Below are 20,694 nucleotides of genomic sequence, written 5' to 3' on the forward strand. Positions count from 1 at the left end.
TTTTGATCTTCACTTTGATTGCTCCAAAATTCTTACAACTTTTCTTCTAATTATCTCTCTCTTTTTTTCTTTTTACATGTAACTCACTTTTTTTCACTCAAAACCTACATGCTTAAGCAAGGGTGCTCAACTTCAACCTTTATTGGTTAAAGATATTAGTTTTCCTGAATACATTTCAAGTACACGATGCTTAACATATTTCATCCCTCAAACTAACCAAGGTTGTGTTTTTGTCCCATGATTTCAATAGAATAAAGGGAGCCACAAATGCATTATAACGTGTAAAGGCTCAATTAAATATTTAGGTCCCTAGGAATCATCAAACACAATACTAGCATGGAATCCTAATTGATTTTACCATAATTTTCTGAATTAATCCTATCAATTTTAAATGCAAAATTTTCAAAATTAATCTAAGATTCTAAATTTTGACTAAATGTAACCAACCCCTACCCCACACTTAATTCATGCAATGTCTCCATTGCATGTTATAAAATTAAAGAGCATAAAAGTAAAGAGAGAATTGGAACAAACTCCCATGGGATAGTAGTGGCGAGGATGATCTTTCTTCTTCTGAGCTCCATCTTCAGCTGACTTTGGCATGGGAACAGTTCATCCATGCCTTGGGCATCAAATCTCGTGTGGTTGACAGCTCTAAATATTCAGGAAAAAGCTTATTGGAAACACCTAGAATTGGATTGACAGTGACCGCGTCGGATAAAATCAAATCGAGGGCTCGAAAATAAAAGACTAAGAAACTCACCGAGTTTTAAGTAAAGGCTCGTCGAATTGGATCGTGACTAAGGCAGAAAACGTGAATTTCCTCTGGAACTCGTCGAGTTTAGATGTGCACTCGACGAGTTTAAGGTGCTGAACTTGAATTTTCTTCTTTCTACTTCAGTTCTGATTTTGTGGTCAAAGAGGGTATGAAGGTAATACACATCCTTATACTCTTTAGTGACAAGACTCCTTTTAGCAAATATAAACATCGGACTCAACATATCGCTCAAAGTCTTCTAATCTTCTCGTCAACGAATCGACCCCTCACTTTAATTTCGTCACTCTTGTAATTATTCGCTCAATTCTCACCCTAAAATCTGCAAGATCAAAAACACAAAACCACATAATAAAAAGGAAAACAAACATCAAAATTAAAATTCCAAAATTATCCCTAAATACTAGAAGTTTAAAAGAAAAAGAAAAGCAAACTCTAATGACGGGTTGCCTCCCGCAAGCGCTTCTTTTTGTGAGACTCTTGAGCTGGACTCTCAACTTAATAAACTTCCAGTAAACTCAATGCCAATCCATCCTTTGCATTGAATATTTTCTTTGGACCAATCTGTAAAATTTGGCTCTTTGATTCAAAAATTGGCCAAACAAGCTTTAATTCATGTAACCCAAGAATCTTGACAAGCGTTGGAACCGGTTGGATACTAATCAGAAATGGATTGTGCTTTAGAACTTTCTCTAAAGTTGGAATCGTCACCCCATGCTTCGAAACACAAACCGAAAATACAGGGGGCTACGTCGTGGTAATGGTCAATCCACGGCTTGGTTCTTGCAATTTAGTTTGTTCTTGTTCTTCGTCTGACTCTTCTGCCAGCAACCTTTCCAGTTCCTCCAAATCTCTTTTTGGATTAAATTCTTCATCTTGTAAATCTAGCTCTTGTGACTCAGATGTCCCTTGTGTGTTGGGCAAGATGTTATCTAACCATCTTCCAAATTTCTTCAAATCTTCATCTGAGTCATACTCCTCATCTTCTTGCTCAATTTCCTGTACTACTTTCTCAAGAAAAGCATCAAAAGCATCGAGATTTGGAAAATACATAATAAATAAAAATTAAAATTAAAATTAAACTATATAAAAAAATTAATCAATAAAATAAAAACGATAACAATTAGTAAATAAAATTAACTATTTGAACCGTTCCCCGGCAATGGCGCCAAAAACTTAATGTGTGTGAAACTAACTAGTTTTAATCCTACTAACTTAGACACAAAATAAACACATGAAAGGCAGTGTACCTATCGATTAGTAATATAGTTCAAGCGAGTAGGGTATCGAACACAGGGAACGGTAAACAATTAAAATAAATGAAAATATTATCTAAATAAAACAAGTAAAAAAAAGGTTTTCTCTAGTTTTACAAGACTAGAAACTTAAATAGTTAAATAACACTCAAACTAAGCAACTAACAGCTAAAGCAAATAGCCAATCAACTAAATTCAATAACGAAGAAGACTTCTGTTTAGGTTTTGAATAATCTATTCCTATGGTTGATTTTATGACAAGTGCAATGGATTAATTGGCTTTGGCTACCGATTAGTGTGATTAGGTTCACATTCGCTATTACTAATCCTTAAAAAACAAATTAATTCAAGCAGTGATCAAGTGATTAAACTAATAGATTTCCTAGTCTATTGATTCGGGTTAAGTAAGACTTGTAGTAAGATAATCAAATATGCTAATTCAATTAACTCCTTGTTGATGGTTCGTCACACAAGCTCACTCATTAACTTACCTATTTTCTAGTTAACCCTAGTTTCACATTCGTTATTCCTAGGCATATAACAATGTTTTCACATAAATCATATGAGATTAGCAACTAAGAGACGTTCATGCAACTTAATTATTGGTTAATTAACAGAAAATAGTTATTGTTAAAACATAAGGTTCTTTAACAATCTTAACAAAACAAAACTCACCAAATTCAATTAATCCAACCACAAAATCAAACCATAATCACAAAATCATCTATCCTAAATAGAAGTTATGAGTTTTTAGCTCATATCTACAGCAAATAACAAACTAAAAACATAATCTAATGATTGAAATGTGGTTCATGCAAAAGATTAAGATAAAATTAATGTGTTATTGCCTTTTATCTTCTTCCAAATTGATATCTAAGTTGAAATCTCGAAAACCACAGCTTCTAAGAACCCTTATGGCCTCCAAAAATCGCCCTAAACTTCCCCCATTTGTTAGGGTTCGAATGAGAAGCGTTTCTATATATATTTTATGAAAACAGGTGTGACTCGGCGAGTCTAGTGACCTACTCGACGAGTCCATCACTTAAAATCCCGTGTACGGCAAGTCAACGTCCAGAATCGTGAAACTTCTGACCAACGCGTCGAGTCCGTTTGGAATCAACATTTTCTCAACACAATAAAGTTGTCCGAAATTATGTCTAGTTTTCAGAACATTTTGAATCTCGTTAATCGGAGTTACGGTTCATGAGACATGGCCAAAATACTGACGAGGGGTCAAGCTGTCCAGCAACATCCTTCTTTCTTTAAAATCCAAGATCCAAGCTTCCAATCGCTAGTTCCACTTCCTTTTCCATCCGAGCATGTCATTATTGCTGAAAAGGAAATATTTAAGCTAATTAAGCACCTTTGGTTCATTATTTGAGACAAAAATTATTTGACTAAATATGCCCATATCAGTGTTAAACAAACAAACCAGGAAAATCGAAGAAATTTTTAATCTTACCTTTGATTATTATTATGTTAAAAGAGTCGAAAATTGCTTTGAACAAAAGTCAATCATTAAAGAATCGAACGATGAATCTCAAAGTTTGAATTCTTTAGATTTTGATTATGATTTAATTTTTGGTATTCCTGACAGGGTTATCGATGCAGAAGTTCATGATGATGATAATCAAATACCTTAAGCATCGAAACACTCTGGTGATTCGACTATCACACCGGATGTTATTGATATGCACTCTTCAATGAATTCTCTAATGAATAACGAAAGTCTGCCATATTTACCCAATAATCAAGTGGAGGGGGAGCACTTGAGTTCAACTAGTAGTGTTGAGGGGGACCACACTTTCAAAGAGGAGCTACATCAAGTGAATGTCAATGTAGAGGGGGAGCATCATACTAATGATCCAATTGTTGAGGGGGGGCATCATGCTAATGATCTAATTTTTGAGGGGAAGCAAAATGGATCTTTACCAAATACTTCGAATGTTCAAACTGGTGTCTTTCATGGCATACCTGATAATATGTCAAATGCAAGGGAGGGAACTGAAACTGATGAAATGTTCAAAGATTCACCATTGGACTTTAATCCAGCAGATCCTCCAATGGATAAATGGACTCAAAGTCATCCAAAAGAACAAGTTCTTGGTGATCCTCACGATGGAGTGTTAACAAGAGCTCAACTTTGTGCAAAGAATGAGGTACTTAATGTTCATCAAGAATTTTGCATGTTCAATGTTTTCATTTCCAAAATCAAACAATAATCAGTCAAGGTTGCTATGGAGCATCCTAATTGGGTTGTTTCTATGCAATCTGAACTTGCTGAATTTGAAAGAAACAGGGTTTAGCAACTTATTCCAACACCTAATGATGTATCAGTAATAGGCTTAAAATGGATTTTTGAAAACAAAACTGATAAAGATGGAAACGTTGTTCGAAACAAATCTAGGCTTGTAGTTAAAGGTTATTCACAACAAGAAGATATAAATTATGAAGAAACCTTCGCCCCTGTCGCAAGACTCGAGGCTGTTCGAATATTTTTAGCCTATGCAGCACACAAGGACTTCGATGTATATCAAATGGATGTCAAGTGTGCATTTTTAAATGGTGAACTAGAAGAGACTGTGTATGTCGAACAACCACCAGGTTTCATTAATGAGAAATTCCCTGATCACTGTTATATTCTAGATAAGGCTGCTTATGGGTTAAAACAAGCATCAAGAGCCTGGTATGCAACTCTTACCACATTCTTACAATAATCAAAATTTAAACAAGGATCAGCTGATCCCACTCTCTTTCGAAAGAAAGTTGGGAATCATCTCATGTTTGTTCAAATTTATGTTGATCATATTATTTTTTGCTCTACTGGCCCTGCTTTATCAAGTGAATTTGAGAATCTTATGAAGAGTCAATTCGAGATGAGCATGATGGGGAAGATCAACAATTTTTGGGGATTAAATATTCGTCAAAGCAGAGAAGGCATTTTTACCAATCAAGAGAAGTCCTCTTGAAATCTGCTTGAAAAGTTTGGAATGACGAATAGCTCAAAGTTGCGAGTATCAATGACAGTTGGGACGAGACTTGGTCCTTCGTTGGATAAGCTCGTTGTTGATCTCACATTATACCGAAGCATGATTGGTTCGTTATTATATCTCACAACTAGCTGACCAGATATAATGTTTGTTGTTTGCAATTGTGCTAGGTACCAATCGAATCCCAGAGAACCTCATCTAAAATGTAACATCCAAAATTTCAAAACAATTAAAACTTTTCAAAATCACCCATTTTATTAACATTGTTGCAAAAAGGTTTTCAATACATTATTAAACAGAGTAATTTCCCAGGTTCATATCATAAAACACCAACGCGAGGAACGGTACGATCACGCCTTTGCCTTGCCACAGACTCTTGAGAACCTGAAACATAAAACCACAACTGTAAGCTCGAAAGCTTAGTGAGATACCCCCAGAATACCAACCACATATACGCCTTTCCAGGCCCTGACCTTCCGGTCCATGTGTCTCAGGGGACTTCCGTCCCTGCTGGGTAAACCTTCCGGTCCTACCCACGCCGACCTTCCGGTCCATCACACAACATAATCGCCTTCCGACCCATAACATATTGCCTTCCGGCCCATAACATATCGCCTTCCGGCCCATAACATATTGCCTTCCGGCCCATAAGCATAAAATGCATATATAAAATAACAAACAATCATATAGCAGTTCATAGACAACAATCGATCAACAGATCACATATCATAGCATTACTCTAACAAGATACCGGTCTAGCCAGTCACTATCATAATATTACTCTATGAATCAGTCAACATACTAAATGCATACATACGCCTTTCCAGGCCATGACCTTTCGGTCCACATAGTAATGCCTTCCGGCCTGTAACATATAATGCCTTCCGGCCTGTAACATATAATGACAACTACCCGGATTTCCATCCGGTAAAAAGGGTCGGCCTTGGTGCCATAAACCCTAGCGATATAGTGAGGATAACTCACCTCGAAACTGCCGACTGAACCGATAGCTCAAGCTGCTCCGATCACTGATACGATCTCCACCTCTGGATAGCCACCAATGCACTGAACTCAAACGATAAACAACAATTACCAAAATACCCCTGGAACCACTGGTAAATCCTTGGTCAAAGACAAGGTCAAAGTCAACCCCTGACTGACCCTACTCGCCGAGTCAACCCTATGACTCGCCGAGTCCCCATACTCAGAACTTCACTCAACCCGCGATCTAACTCGCCGAGTCACCCCAAGACTCGCCGAGTTCAACGACTCTGAGTCCACTCGCCCTTAACTCACCGATTCCTCAAGACACCCTTTCTACACGTCGAGTATCCCCCTTTTACTCGACGAGTTCCTCCTGGAAGAATCGCGGGGCCACCCCGACTCAACTCGCCGAGTCTGAAGAACAACTCGACGAGCCCCAGTAAATCTTCAAGCTACTCGCCGAGTTTGTTCATCGGACTCGGCGAGTCCATGCCATGCAACCGCTCAAACTGCTTTCTAATGGCAGAACTGCTCCGACCATTCATAGGCCTGGCCTTCCTAGACTGGTCCATCACGTAAGGTCCTCATTTTGGTGCTCATGGTACACCCCATGATTCATAACATACCTATTGACCTAAGGCATAAGGATTCCTATCCAAAACCTTCATCAATTCCCGAAATGTACAGGCATGGGACATTCTGGACCTCCAAAGGTCCTAATACAGAGTCACAATCGTTTGGGGGACTAGGGTAGCATTCAATCTAATCACAAAAGGGTTCCACAAACCCTAATTCCATAAACACATCAACATAGCAGAGTATACTCGAATTCTTACCTGGATGATGTATTCTCTGTGTCCCCAATCCTCAGAATGTGACTCCCTTGCTGCTCCTTTAGCCAATCCCTTCTCTTCCTTGCACAACAACTCTTCCAAGATCAACAATGGCCCTTAAACTTTGCTCCAGATGCACCCAATCGATTTAGGGTTCTTCTCAGAAGGCTAAACTGAACAATGACGGCCAATGAGTGCCTCTTATACATCCCAAACCTGAACGGTTAGGGTTTTCGCCAAACAGCGCAGACTCGCCGAGTCCATATCTGGACTCGTCGAGTCCATTCGCGAACCCGCGACCAGGTCTGCGATCCTACTCGGCGAGTCTAGGCTCCAACTCGTCGAGTCCCCTCTTAAAACACCCCAAAAACATAATTATTACAATACTTGAAATTCCGGGCTGTTACAACTCTCCCCCACTAGAACTAGACTTCGCCCTCGAAGTCTCACTCTGAAAAATAGCCCCGGATGCTGCTCCCGCATCTCACGTTCCAGATCACAGTTCATTTCCGATCCCCTCCGTTGCTGCCACTGAACTAACACCAGAGGTATCTCCTTATTCCTCAGAACCTCGATCTTCCGTTCTCTGATGACCACTGGCTTCTCGGCATAATTCAGGCCCGCATCCACCTGAATGTCCTCTAATGGGACCACTGCCGACTCATCGGCTTTACACTTTCTCAATTGCGACACATGAAAAATGTCGTGGATTTGTCTCAGATCCGTGGGCAACTTCAAACGTTAGGCCACCCGGCCTACCCCCGCAATCACATGAAAAGGCCCAATATACCGGGGCCCCAACTTGCCCCTCTTCCTGAATCGAATCACTCCTCTCCAAGGAGAGGCCTTCAAGAGTACGAAGTCACCGACCTGAAACTCAAGTTCGGACCGGCGTCAGTCTGCATAACTTTTCCTGTCGGCTCTGGGCGGTCAATAACCTCTGTCTAACCTGCTGAATCTGCTCTGCAGCTTTCATTCTCGTGAACTTGCACTCCCTTCGGAGTTACACACCTTTCTCTTTTCCTTCCAAGGGACCCTCTTGGCCATAATGCCACTCCAACCGGTGCCACGGTGCTTGCCCCAAGCGACACCACCCTTTTTGCGTAACCGCTAATCACATACTCTGGTTCTCATTGCAGGGGCTCTCAATCCCATGCACTCTCTGTTGGATAAGGTGTCTAAGTCCATAACTATTTCGGGCTTGTACTTGACCCGACCCGGCATGGTCCATTTGGGTTGCATGGCACCATGCAATTGGATAGACTAAATGAGAGAAGTAACACTTGGAGATTATTAATATATTATAAGTTCTAATATATTAATAATATTATTTGATTAGTTGATCAAAGAATTAATTTGGAATTAATTAAGTGATCAAAGGATAACTAATTAAATATATGGGTTGATTATGTAAATCATCCATATCTTGTATAGTGGGCTAAGAGGCTCCATGGATTATCAAGTTGGGTTCTACCCATAGGATGCTCCATGGATGCTCCATGGGAGTTACAAACCCATGGGTCATGGAAATGAAGAGTCATGACACATTAGGGTTTACATGGTGTAACCCTAGATGTGCCAACACCATATAAGAGTCCCATTCTCCACCAAAATCGGCTAGACATAAGAAACTAGAGGGCTTGGCCGATTTTGAGAAGTGTGTGTTATCTCAAGAGTCTTTCCAAGAGCATTTGGTGTTGTGTGAAGCATTTGAGGCATCACACTTGGGGTGCTAGGCTCACAAGGTTTCAAGGAACACAAACAACAACAAGGTAAGTTATTCTATCTATGATTCAAGTTAAAATTGTTCCCCATGTATGCTAGATAGGAATATAACCTTGGAATTCAACTTTGCATGATAATTAGACAAACATAGATCCAAGGTTATTAGGGTTGCATGTACACTTAGGAAGTGTTAGAATGCTCAAAACCCATCAGTGGTATCAGAGCCTAGGCTTGTTTGTTTGTTATTTGTGCTTAAAAGTTGAAGAAAGTCGAAATTTCTGCTGTCTGACTGATGGACTCGGCGAGTCCATGGGGAGGACTCGTCGAGTTCATGTGTATCTTCAACCTACTCGGCGAGTAGGTTTGTGCACTCGGCGAGTATGGTCGACAGAGTGCAGAATTTCGACTTGAGTTGCTGGAAATGGATTAGAATCATTACCCTAAAATGTTTTGGTACTTGAAAACTTGTTTTAGAAGGTGTAATGTCTTTTCTAACTCATTTACAACAACTAGTTATCAAAATTACAAAGATTAAATGTGATTTTGATTCTTGAAAGTGTTCATATTCATATTCTTGTTCTTATGATGTTTAGATGATCATAGGAATTATTTGTAACCTATGTGGTAGATTAATTCATGATCATAATGTGTTTTAATGGAGTCCATAACTTGTCCTCAAGTTATGGAAAACCAAAAGTCTCTTGGGTTAAAAACCATTAAAAGAACACAAGAGTTAGGAAAAATGAAAAGTCCTCATTTTATTACTCTATTAAACTCATAAGTTACAAGAAATGAAAAGTTTTGAAAGTTTACAAAACTTGCCCTCAAGTTTTGGAACAAGTAAAGTTAAGTTAAAACTTTAGTTCCAACCCCTAGAATTTTAAAAGTTAAAATTCAACCCTTATACTTATATTATTATGATTTAATAATTATATATATGTATAAGAACAAAGTCGTCTTACCGCTAGTACGCCTCATTCACGAAGCCGGTCTATAAGGTGGGTATAAGGTTGTTGCCTATAAAATGGTGACTTAATGGGTGTCCACTCTCACCCACCGCTTGCTTGATCGGTGGAGGGTCGTTAGCCGAACGGGTAAGACAAGGACTTATTAATTCTCATTCAAAGTATGATGAATATTATAAAGTAACTAAATGTTTTATTAAATTCCCAATCTTAGTTACTTTAGGAAAAATGTGAATAAGGTGCTATTCCATGAAATTACACTTTACACTTTGACTAAGTCGTTGGTGGAGCGTGTGTGGTTAACCGGCACACTAACTTGGACTTAACAAGGTAGGTAAAGGGTGACTTAGGGTTTATTATAGTATCGATGGAGCGTGTGTGGTTAACCGGCACATCGATTGAGTGATAAACTTTAAGGGTATCAAGTGATTTGCATGGTTACTTCACACCTCGTTTTGTGATCCTCGGTATCCCAGTCACAAAACTTGGAGGGCACACTTGAGATTGAAACATGCCTTTGAAAAGTTCATTGAATCTCAAAGAATCTAGGAATTTCTAAGAACCATTCAAAAACCTAATACTAAAATATTGCGGTTTTCGTGGTGGAAATTGGTGAATCGTCATTCACCTACCTTTCAAATATGATATAGCTTAGATTACGGCATACCTCTTCTAAGTTATATTATATTGTGATTGGATCCTAGCCTTAATATTACATTTGGGTGTTTTATTAAGGACTCTCTTATGTCTAAACTAATCTTGTCCTCTTTCCTTCAGATGTCTTTCAACAATGCTTCTGGCTCTAATCCTAATGGCTCCTTTACCCTTATGAACTTGTGTGGGAAAGTCACCTTTGATGGATCCAACTTCAATGAGTGGATCAGAAACATCAGGATGATTACCCGCTACGAGGAGAAAGAATATGTCCTTGACAAGGAGCTTAAGGAGATTGATGAGTCCACTGCAACTCCTCAGGAGATCGCTGAATTTCGGGCACATGAAAGGGATGCTACGAAAGTGGCGTGCATCATGACGGCCACGATGACAACGGAACTCCAAAAGTCTTATGAGGATTTCTACCCTTATGACATGCACCAAGATTTGATGGAAAGATACCATCAAAGTGCAAGACAAGAGAGGTATGAAATCATCTGCTCCATGATAACAACCATGATGAAGGACGGGGAATCCGTCACGAGCCACATGCAGAAAATGCAAAGGTATGTGGATCGTTTGCTGAAGCTTAATGTGAACTTCCCGGAGGATCTTGCAATAGATATTATTTTGCATTCCTTACCATCGTGCTATGATCAATTCCGCATGACATATCACATGAACAAGGAAGAAGTCACTCTCAGCAAACTTCAGGGACTTCTCAAGACCGCAGAATCAGGTCTTAAGGGGAATTCGGTTGCTATCACTCCTACTCAAAACTCTACTCCGGTTTTGGCAATCAGGAAAAGTCGAGGGAGGAAGAGAAAGAGCTCTTCTAAGGGTACCAAGGCTCGGACCCTTGATGGCTCTTCTTCAAGTGGAACCAAGAAAGGTTTCATTACTCCTTCTTCTGACCCAAAAGAGGCTGAATGCTTCTATTGCCATGAAAAAGCTCATTGGAAGCGGAACTGCCCAAAATACCAGCAAGATGTGAAGGATGGGAAAGTTAAACCCAACCATGCAGGTATTTACACTATCATTTCTAATAACTCAACCCATTCTAATTCTTGGGTCCTTGATACCGGGTGTGGTATTCACATTTGTTGTGACTTGCAGGGACTAAGAAGAAGTGAGGATGTGGAGCAAGGAAGGATAAACTTGATCATGGGGAATAGGAAAGCTATACCTGTTACCAAGATTGGAGTTTATACTTTATCGCTAAGTAGTGGGTTTAGTTTAGATCTGAATAAGTGTTGTTATTCGCCAGGAATGGCAAGAAATATTATTTCCTTCCATGCTTTGTACAAACAAGGGTTTACCTTTTCATTTAATAATGAAGTTGGTTCTATTGATGCTTTCTTTAATAATATTCTTTATTTTAAAGCATTACCTTGTGATGGTGTGTATGAAGCTGTATCTGTTGTTGATAACTTAGGAAATAATGTTTTGTGTATTGATTCTACTAATAATAACTTGGATAAAGCATCATTATGGCATTGTCGTCTTGGACATATAAGCAAGAAGCGCATAGGCCAACTCCAAAAGGATGGAGTCTTGGAGTCGTTTGACCTAAAGTCAGATGATAGTTGCGAATCATGCTTACTTGGAAAAATGACAAAGTCACCCTTCACAGGTTCGTGTGAGAGGGGTGAAGGTTTGTTGGACCTTATACACACGGATGTGTGTGGACCATTCAAACATGCCACAAGGGATGCTAATCGTTATTATTTGACTTTTACTGATGATTATAGTAGATATGGATATGTCTACTTGATCAAGCATAAGTCAGAGACTTTCGAGAGGTTTAAGGAATTTAAACAGGAAGTCGAGAATCAATTGGGCAGGAACATTAAGATGCTTCGATCCGATCGTGGTGGTGAGTATCTTAGTTCAGAGTTCCTCGACTATCTAAGGGAATGTGGGATAGTCTCATAATTGACACCTCCCAGGACACCACAGTTGAATGGTGTGGCTGAGAGGCGTAATCGAACCTTGTTAGATATGGTTCGTTCCATGATGAGTCGAGCTTCTCTACCAATCTCATTCTGGGGGTATGCCTTAGAGACTGCCGCCCATATTCTTAATCTAGTCCCTACAAAGAAAGTTGCCAAAATTCCTCACGAGATGTGGACTGGTAAAGTACCTAAACTAGACCACATCAAGATTTGGGGTTGCGAGGCTTTCGTGAGACGCGAGACTCATGATAAGCTCGAACCTCGAAGCGAGAGGTGTATTTTCATCGGTTACCCACAGCGATCCTTTGGTTACCTCTTCTACAGACCTAGTGACAATGTGGTCTTTGTAGCAAGAAGAGGAGTCTTTCGAGAAAGAGAGTTTATAAGCCAAGGAGACAGTGGGAGGCAAATTGATCTTGAAGAAATTCAAGAATCAAGCGGTGAAGGAACTTCAAACTCTAGCCCTCAACTTGAGGAGGAAACTCCTGTTGAGCTAATTGACAAATCTGTACCTCTGAGACGTTCCACGAGAGTTAGGAGTGCACCTGAGCATTACTATGGATTCCATATTACTGCAGAAGGTGAGACACTTATTAGTGATGAAACACTAGAAAGTCAAGATGACCCTAACAGCTACGAGGAAGCCATGGCAGGCCCCGAGTCTGCTAAATGGAAAGAGGCTATGGATAGCGAGATACAATCCATGTATGACAATCAAGTTTGGAACTTGGTTGAAAATGTACCAGGTCGTAAGACAGTAGGGTGCAAATGGGTCTTCAAGAAGAAGACCGACATGGATGGTAAAGTACACACTTATAAGGCTAGACTGGTTGCAAAGGGCTTCTCTCAAATTCCTGGAGTGGATTATGATGAGACCTTTTCTCCGGTAGCCAAGATTAAGTCTATTCGGGTTCTGTTAGCCATAGCTGCATTTCATGACTATGAAATATGGCAAATGGATGTCAAAACCGCTTTCCTTAATGGAAAGTTGGCTGAAGATGTTTACATGAGTCAGCCAGAGGGTTTTGTCAGCAACAAGTACCCTAATAGAGTGTGTAAGCTTGAGAAATCCATTTATGGATTGAAGCAAGCACCTCGCAGATGGAATCTTTTCTTTGATGAAAAGGTCAGGGAATTTGGCTTTTCTAGGAGTGAAGATGAATCTTGTGTGTATGTCAAGGCTAGTGGGAGTATAGTTAGCTTTTTGGTATTGTATGTGGATGACATACTACTCATGGGAAACGACATTCCAACCCTGCAGGAAGTAAAGTCCTGGCTTGGGAAGTGTTTCGCTATGAAGGACCTTGGTGAAGCTGCCTATATTCTAGGGATAAGAATCTTGAGAGATCGGAGTAAAAGACTAATTGGACTTAGTCAGAGTACCTACTTGGATAAGGTGCTGAAGAGATTCAGCATGCAGGATTCCAAGAAAGGAGAGTTACCCATCCAGAGTAACACCAGATTGAGTAAGACACAAAGCCCTAGCACTGAGGCTGAGATAGCAGAAATGAGTCGAACACCTTACGCTTCGGCTGTAGGATCGATCATGTATGTTATGACGTGTACTCGACCCGATGTAGCTTTTGCCTTGAGCATGGTTAGCAGGTATCAGGCGAACCCTGGCAAGGCACACTGGACTGCGGTAAAGAATATCCTCAAGTACCTGCGGAAGACTAAGGACTGGGTTCTTACCCTCGGTGGGAGTGATGACTTGAGAGTTGTAGGGTATAGTGATGCTAGCTTCCAGACTGATAGGGATAATTTCCGCTCTCAGTCGGGCTGGGTCTTTACCCTAAACGGAGGAGCAATTTCTTGGAAGAGTTCCAAGCAAGAGACAGTGGCAGATTCTACTTGTGAATCAGAGTATATTGCAGCTAGTGAAGCAGCAAAGGAGGCGATATGGCTGAAGAACTTCATTGGAGACCTTGGAGTTGTACCAGCTATTAAAGAGCCAATGGAAATTTTCTGTGATAGTGAAAGTGCTGTTGCCTTAGCCAAGGAACCAAGGGATCATGGGAGATCCAGACACATCGACAGAAAATACCATTTCATTAGACATCGGATCGAATAAGGACTCCTCGTGGCAAAGAGGGTATCATCGGATGAGAACCCAGCAGATCCCCTCAATAAGGGACTGAGTAGGGTTAAGCATCTTCAGCATGCTCGGAGCATAGGGCTGAAGGATGATATAAGTTTTAGTAGTTAGATAACCCGGAAATTTGTAAAGTGTAATTGACATTTGATGATGAATAAAAGGTGTTTTATTTATGAGTAAAGTGTTGCTATCTCTTGTCAATCGTTTACTATATTTCTTTTGCATGTTTTGACTTCCAGAATAATTTTGTTTGGTATAACATATTATTCAAACCTCCACAGTCGGTCATATGTTGGAAGTAGATATGAATCAAGACTGTCATGTTTGGTTGTAGAGGTCTTGGACAAGGCTACAACAATCATGAGTGCTCATAAGTTCTGAGCATTGGACACAACCCACGCTCACTAGAATCACTTCATGGAATTTTATCTCGAGTGATCGTGAGACGGTAATATCATATAAGTCTTCAAACCTAGAGATATGATTTGTTACTTACAAGTTGGTTATGCATTGACTGTACGAAACCGCATTGGTAACTCGATGTTATAAAACGTACTTTTGTGTGTAATTCAATGAGTGGTAGAACAAACATATGAGTCGAAGTTTATCTGTTCCTTCTTGGATTAGAAGCTGATATCTGGGCCCCTCGATGATTTTGTTTTGACCCATGTACCGGGCCCGGTCAGAACTAAGTTGATGTGTTCAATTAAGTTCTATGTCAAACAAATCGAAAATCGGGAAACAAATGCTGGACAATAAGCAAGACAATGTTCCATGTATTTGTCCGGCTGATATCTAGAACAGAGGATTATATGATCACTTATCTTAAATGGCGTACCATCATCTTCTCAGTTCCGAGAGACCTTGAAAGAGCTACGATTGCCGGTCGGTTCCTGAAGTACTAGAGATATAGTTATTAGACTTATCCAAGTGGGAGACTGTTGGATAAGGTGTCTAAGTCCATAACTATTTCGGGCTTGTACTTGACCCGACCCGGCATGGTCCATTTGGGTTGCATGGCACCATGCAATTGGATAGACTAAATGAGAGAAATAACACTTGGAGATTATTAATATATTATAAGTTCTAATATATTAATAATATTATTTGATTAGTTGATCAAAGAATTAATTTGGAATTAATTAAGTGATCAAAGGATAACTAATTAAATATATGGGTTGATTATGTAAATCATCCATATCTTGTATAGTGGGCTAAGAGGCTCCATGGATTATCAAGTTGGGTTCTACCCATAGGATGCTCCATGGATGCTCCATGGGAGTTACAAACCCATGGGTCATGGAAATGAAGAGTCATGACACATTAGGGTTTACATGGTGTAACCCTAGATGTGCCAACACCATATAAGAGTCCCATTCTCCACCAAAATCGGCTAGACATAAGAAACTAGAGGGCTTGGCCGATTTTGAGAAGTGTGTGTTATCTCAAGAGTCTTTCCAAGAGCATTTGGTGTTGTGTGAAGCATTTGAGGCATCACACTTGGGGTGCTAGGCTCACAAGGTTTCAAGGAACACAAACAACAACAAGGTAAGTTATTCTATCTATGATTCAAGTTAAAATTGTTCCCCATGTATGCTAGATAGGAATATAACCTTGGAATTCAACTTTGCATGATAATTAGACAAACATAGATCCAAAGTTATTAGGGTTGCATGTACACTTATGAAGTGTTAGAATGCTCAAAACCCATCACTCTCTCCACTCATCAAATCACTGCCTCAGCTAAACAAGATCACTAACCCGGGGCCAGACCTTCCAATGCAATCATACTGCAACATACACGATCCGCAATCTCAAACTGATCCAGCAATACCAACAGAGTCTCCAGCATGACTGGACCGACTCTCATAACACATACTAGCCACTCGAGGCTATATCTCTGTGGGTCCGTACACCCAAACTCTGCGAACCCTCAGGTTCTAACTCTGGGAACCTTCCGGTTCCAGCTCTAGAAACATGCACAACATAATCCCGTGGGATTAATGCAGTACAACCCATCACGTACCTCAACATACAAATACTCTGATCGCATAACCCCGGTTACTTACTCAAGCTTGATCCCGGCCTTCTCTCAGGCCTCCACAATCAAATGCCCTAGGTTTGTATCCCGCCCCGCATACCCGACACTCGCTCTCGTCGGCCTAAACTCTGAGCTGGCATACACTGCTGAATCCCAACAGCTAAGCACCCTCACATACTCATCGATCTCCCGGAGAATTCTCCAATTCTCCCCCACTAAAGCACTGACTAACTGCCACCGATCGTCATTAACGACCTTTCAGAACAATCCTGCACAAAGAGAACATTTACACACTGACTGCTTCCCACAAGCATAAGCAACCCTCAGCAAAACACATCTTCTCCCTGATCAATCCACTCAAAAGAATCCGGTCTTTCAATTGTCCACTCTACGACTGCAGATGCTACCCGACATTCAACCCAGTGCCGCATCTCCACTAACAACCCTCACGAGCGATAACCAACTGAATTCCCAACAATAACCCGTAACCAAACCCACAACCTGCCAAAGGATGAATACCACATCGAAAACCGCACAAGGCTACCGGCACCAAAACACCAAACTATAACCATACCAAACCATCAGGGAACAACGAATGCCAAAGCGAAACCTGAAGCACCAATCCATAACCATGCCAAACCCGCGAAACAACGAATACCGCATCGAAATCCACACAACATACCAGCACAAACAATACGCCACAATCAGTGCAAGACAATCAAGACATCAAGAAAGCATCATACCCGCAGCTGCCTCCGGTACTGCTCCGTCTCCCTCTGCCGCAAGCCGATAAGCACGACCCTGAGCCCTTGGGGCTCCGCTCCATCCTGTCCTCCTCCTGAACTCCTCAAGGTGGCCGGTGCTAGAGTCTGCACCGGTCCTGCAGGAAGCTGTGGACAGTTGACCCTCAAATGTCCAACCTGCCGACACTGATAACAAATCCTCAAATCCCGAATTGGCACTGACTGCCGACAATCCCGTGCACCGTGCCCCTCCTTTCCGCACTTGCGGCATGCACCACCAGACCAGCAAGCTCCGGTGTAACCCCTCCCACACTTCCCACAAGTGTGGCCGCTCCGATCCCCCATTCTAACATCTACGGTCCTGGACCGTTTCGGCGCCGACTGCGACTGCATCGGGGCCTGCCTCAGCTCACGCAACTGCAACTCAACCTCTAACTCACGCCACATGGCGGCCTCCTACAACTTCAACAAGGTCTCACACCTCTGCGCAGACATGAACTGTCTGATATCCCTCTTGAGCATACTCAGATATCAGGACATCTGAGCCTGCTCTGAAGCGAACTCAGGGCAAAACATCGCCCTCTCAATAAACATCCTGGTGATCTTAGTCACCGAATCCGAATCCTGCTTCAGCTCAAGGAACTCCCGAGCAAATCTCTCCCTCTCATTTCGCGGAACATAGCGAGTACTGAACATCTCTCTAACTGATCCCCTAAAACCGCAGTCCTCTGCGCGTCGAAATATGACCCCGTGGTCATTCTCCACCAATCCTTCGCCCCGAGCCTCAATAGGTTCAGAGCACCCCTCACCCTCTGATCAGCAGGGCATAAACTCGTGGAGAAACACCCATCCACGTCTGATAACCATCTCATAGCAGCAATCGGGTCCTGAACTCCATCGAATGTGGGAGGCTTCGTATAATAGAAGTCCCGATACTGAAAACCCCGACTAGCTCCTCTCTTTGCCGTTGCTACAGCCGCTGTAGCCGCCGCGGCAACCGTCTCTGCGAGAGCCGCATATCGCTCATCGAAATACTCAATCATGGCGGTCTTGATCGACCCAAACAACTCCGGCAACTCAGCCCGGAACAATGCAGCAACCCCATCACGCAGGATCTCACGAATCCTCGCATCCCGCTCACTCGTGTTCGTCCGATCGATAACCTTCGACGGCACTGATCCACCCAGAACTCGCTCTCCAGCTCCCGATCCTGATACGGATCCACTATCATCATGCCTCGAGATCTCCATAATGAAGGCACCCTACCAATCTCAGACACTTCCCAAAATCCTGGGATCCAACTCTCGCAACCCTACTCTAGAGACCATGGTTTCCCTAATAAACAATATCATGCATGAATTCCTGAAGATCCCTAGCCTAACTCTAGCATGTTGTTCTATCAAGCTCAAATAAACAATATCATGCATGGTATCTTGGGGTTACTTACTGGCTCCGGCTGATCGTACCTCCGCGTCCTCCTTTTACCAAATTTGAAAACCATTTTAATTTCTCATTTTAAAATCCTCCTCGATTTGAGACTGGAGTCACACGAATGTTTCCCCAATTCACTCAAACCAAGGCTCTGATACCAACTTGTAACATCCAAAATTTCAAAACAATTAAAACTTTTCAAAATCACCCATTTTATTAACATTGTTGCAAAAAGGTTTTCAATACATTATTAAACAGAGTAATTTCCCAGGTTCATATCATAAAACACCAACGCGAGGAACGGTACGATCACGCCTTTGCCTTGCCACAGACTCTTGAGAACCTGAAACATAAAACCACAACTGTAAGCCCGAAAGCTTAGTGAGATACCCCCAGAATACCAACCACATATACGCCTTTCCAGGCCCTGACCTTCCGGTCCATGTGTCTCAGGGGACTTCCGTCCCTGCTGGGTAAACCTTCCGGTCCTACCCACGCCGATCTTCCGGTCCATCACACAACATAATCGCCTTCCGGCCCATAACATATTGCCTTCCGGCCCATAACATATCGCCTTCCGGCCCATAACATATTGCCTTCCGGCCCATAAGCATAAAATGCATATATAAAATAACAAACAATCATATAGCAGTTCATAGACAACAATCGATCAACAGATCACATATCATAGCATTACTCTAACAAGATACCGGTCTAGCCAGTCACTATCATAATATTACTCTATGAATCAGTCAACATACTAAATGCATACATACGCCTTTCCAGGCCATGACCTTTCGGTCCACATAGTAATGCCTTCCGGCCTGTAACATATAATGCCTTCCGGCCTGTAACATATAATGACAACTACCCGGATTTCCATCCGGTAAAAAGGGTCGGCCTTGGTGCCATAAACCCTAGCGATATAGTGAGGATAACTCACCTCGAAACTGCCGACTGAACCGATAGCTCAAGCTGCTCCGATCACTGATACGATCTCCACCTCTGGATAGCCACCAATGCACTGAACTCAAACAATAAACAACAATTACCAAAATACCCCTGGAACCACTGGTAAATCCTTGGTCAAAGACAAGGTCAAAGTCAACCCCTGACTGACCCTACTCGCCGAGTCAACCCTATGACTCACCGAGTCCCCATACTCAGAACTTCACTCAACCCGCGATCTAACTCGCCGAGTCACCCCAAGACTCGCCGAGTTCAACGACTCTGAGTCCACTCGCCCTTAACTCACCGATTCCTCAAGACACCCTTTCTACACGTCGAGTATCCCCCTTTTACTCGACGAGTTCCTCCTGGAAGAATCGCGGGGCCACCCCGACTCAACTCGCCGAGTCTGAAGAACAACTCAACGAGCCCCAGTAAATCTTCAAGCTACTCGCCGAGTCTGTTCATCGGACTCGGCGAGTCCATGCCATGCAACCGCTCAAACTGCTTTCTAATGGCAGAACTGCTCCGACCATTCATAGGCCTGGCCTTCCTAGACTGGTCCATCACGTAAGGTCCTCATTTTGGTGCTCATGGTACACCCCATGATTCATAACATACCTATTGACCTAATGCATAAGGATTCCAATCCAAAACCTGTTGGAATAGTGTCTAAGGCTGTAACTATATTGGGCAAGTACTTGACCCGGTTGTGCATGGTCCTTTTGGGTTGCCTTCACCATAGCAACTTGATAGGATGATTTATTAAGAGAGAGTAAATATTATTAATATATTATGAGAATAATATAATGAATAATATATTTGTTATTTGATTAATATAAGTCATAGAATTAATTAGAATTAATTTGGTGACTTAAAGAGATTAATTAAATAAAGGGGTATAAACTGTCAATTGTTTGATAGTTAAGCTTTAGACTCTAAATCCATTGGGATATGCTTTGGACGAATTCTAAGAGTATTAGGATAGCCAAAATCGTCCAAAGGCTTATCTATGGAATGGATTTGGATAGCCTTAAGAGAAGATTATCCAATTAGGGTTTAGGTTGTAACCCTTAAGGAGTCTACAAGTATAAATAGACCCTATGGCTGATGGAATTCGACACTTGACCTAAAGTAAGGAACCTCTGGTCGAAATTCCTCCCCTCTCCTCTCTCCCAAATCATCCTCCTTGCTTTGGTGTTTGTAAGCCATTAGAGGAGTGACATTTGTGACTCTAGAAGCTCCAAGACCTCAAGATCAACAAGGAACTCAAAGGTATGATTCTAGATCTGTTTCAAT

The sequence above is a fragment of the Lactuca serriola genome, chromosome 3, assembly GCF_051521515.1.
Source record: "Lactuca serriola cultivar US96UC23 chromosome 3, Lser_US96UC23_V15, whole genome shotgun sequence".
NCBI lineage: Eukaryota > Viridiplantae > Streptophyta > Magnoliopsida > Asterales > Asteraceae > Lactuca > Lactuca serriola.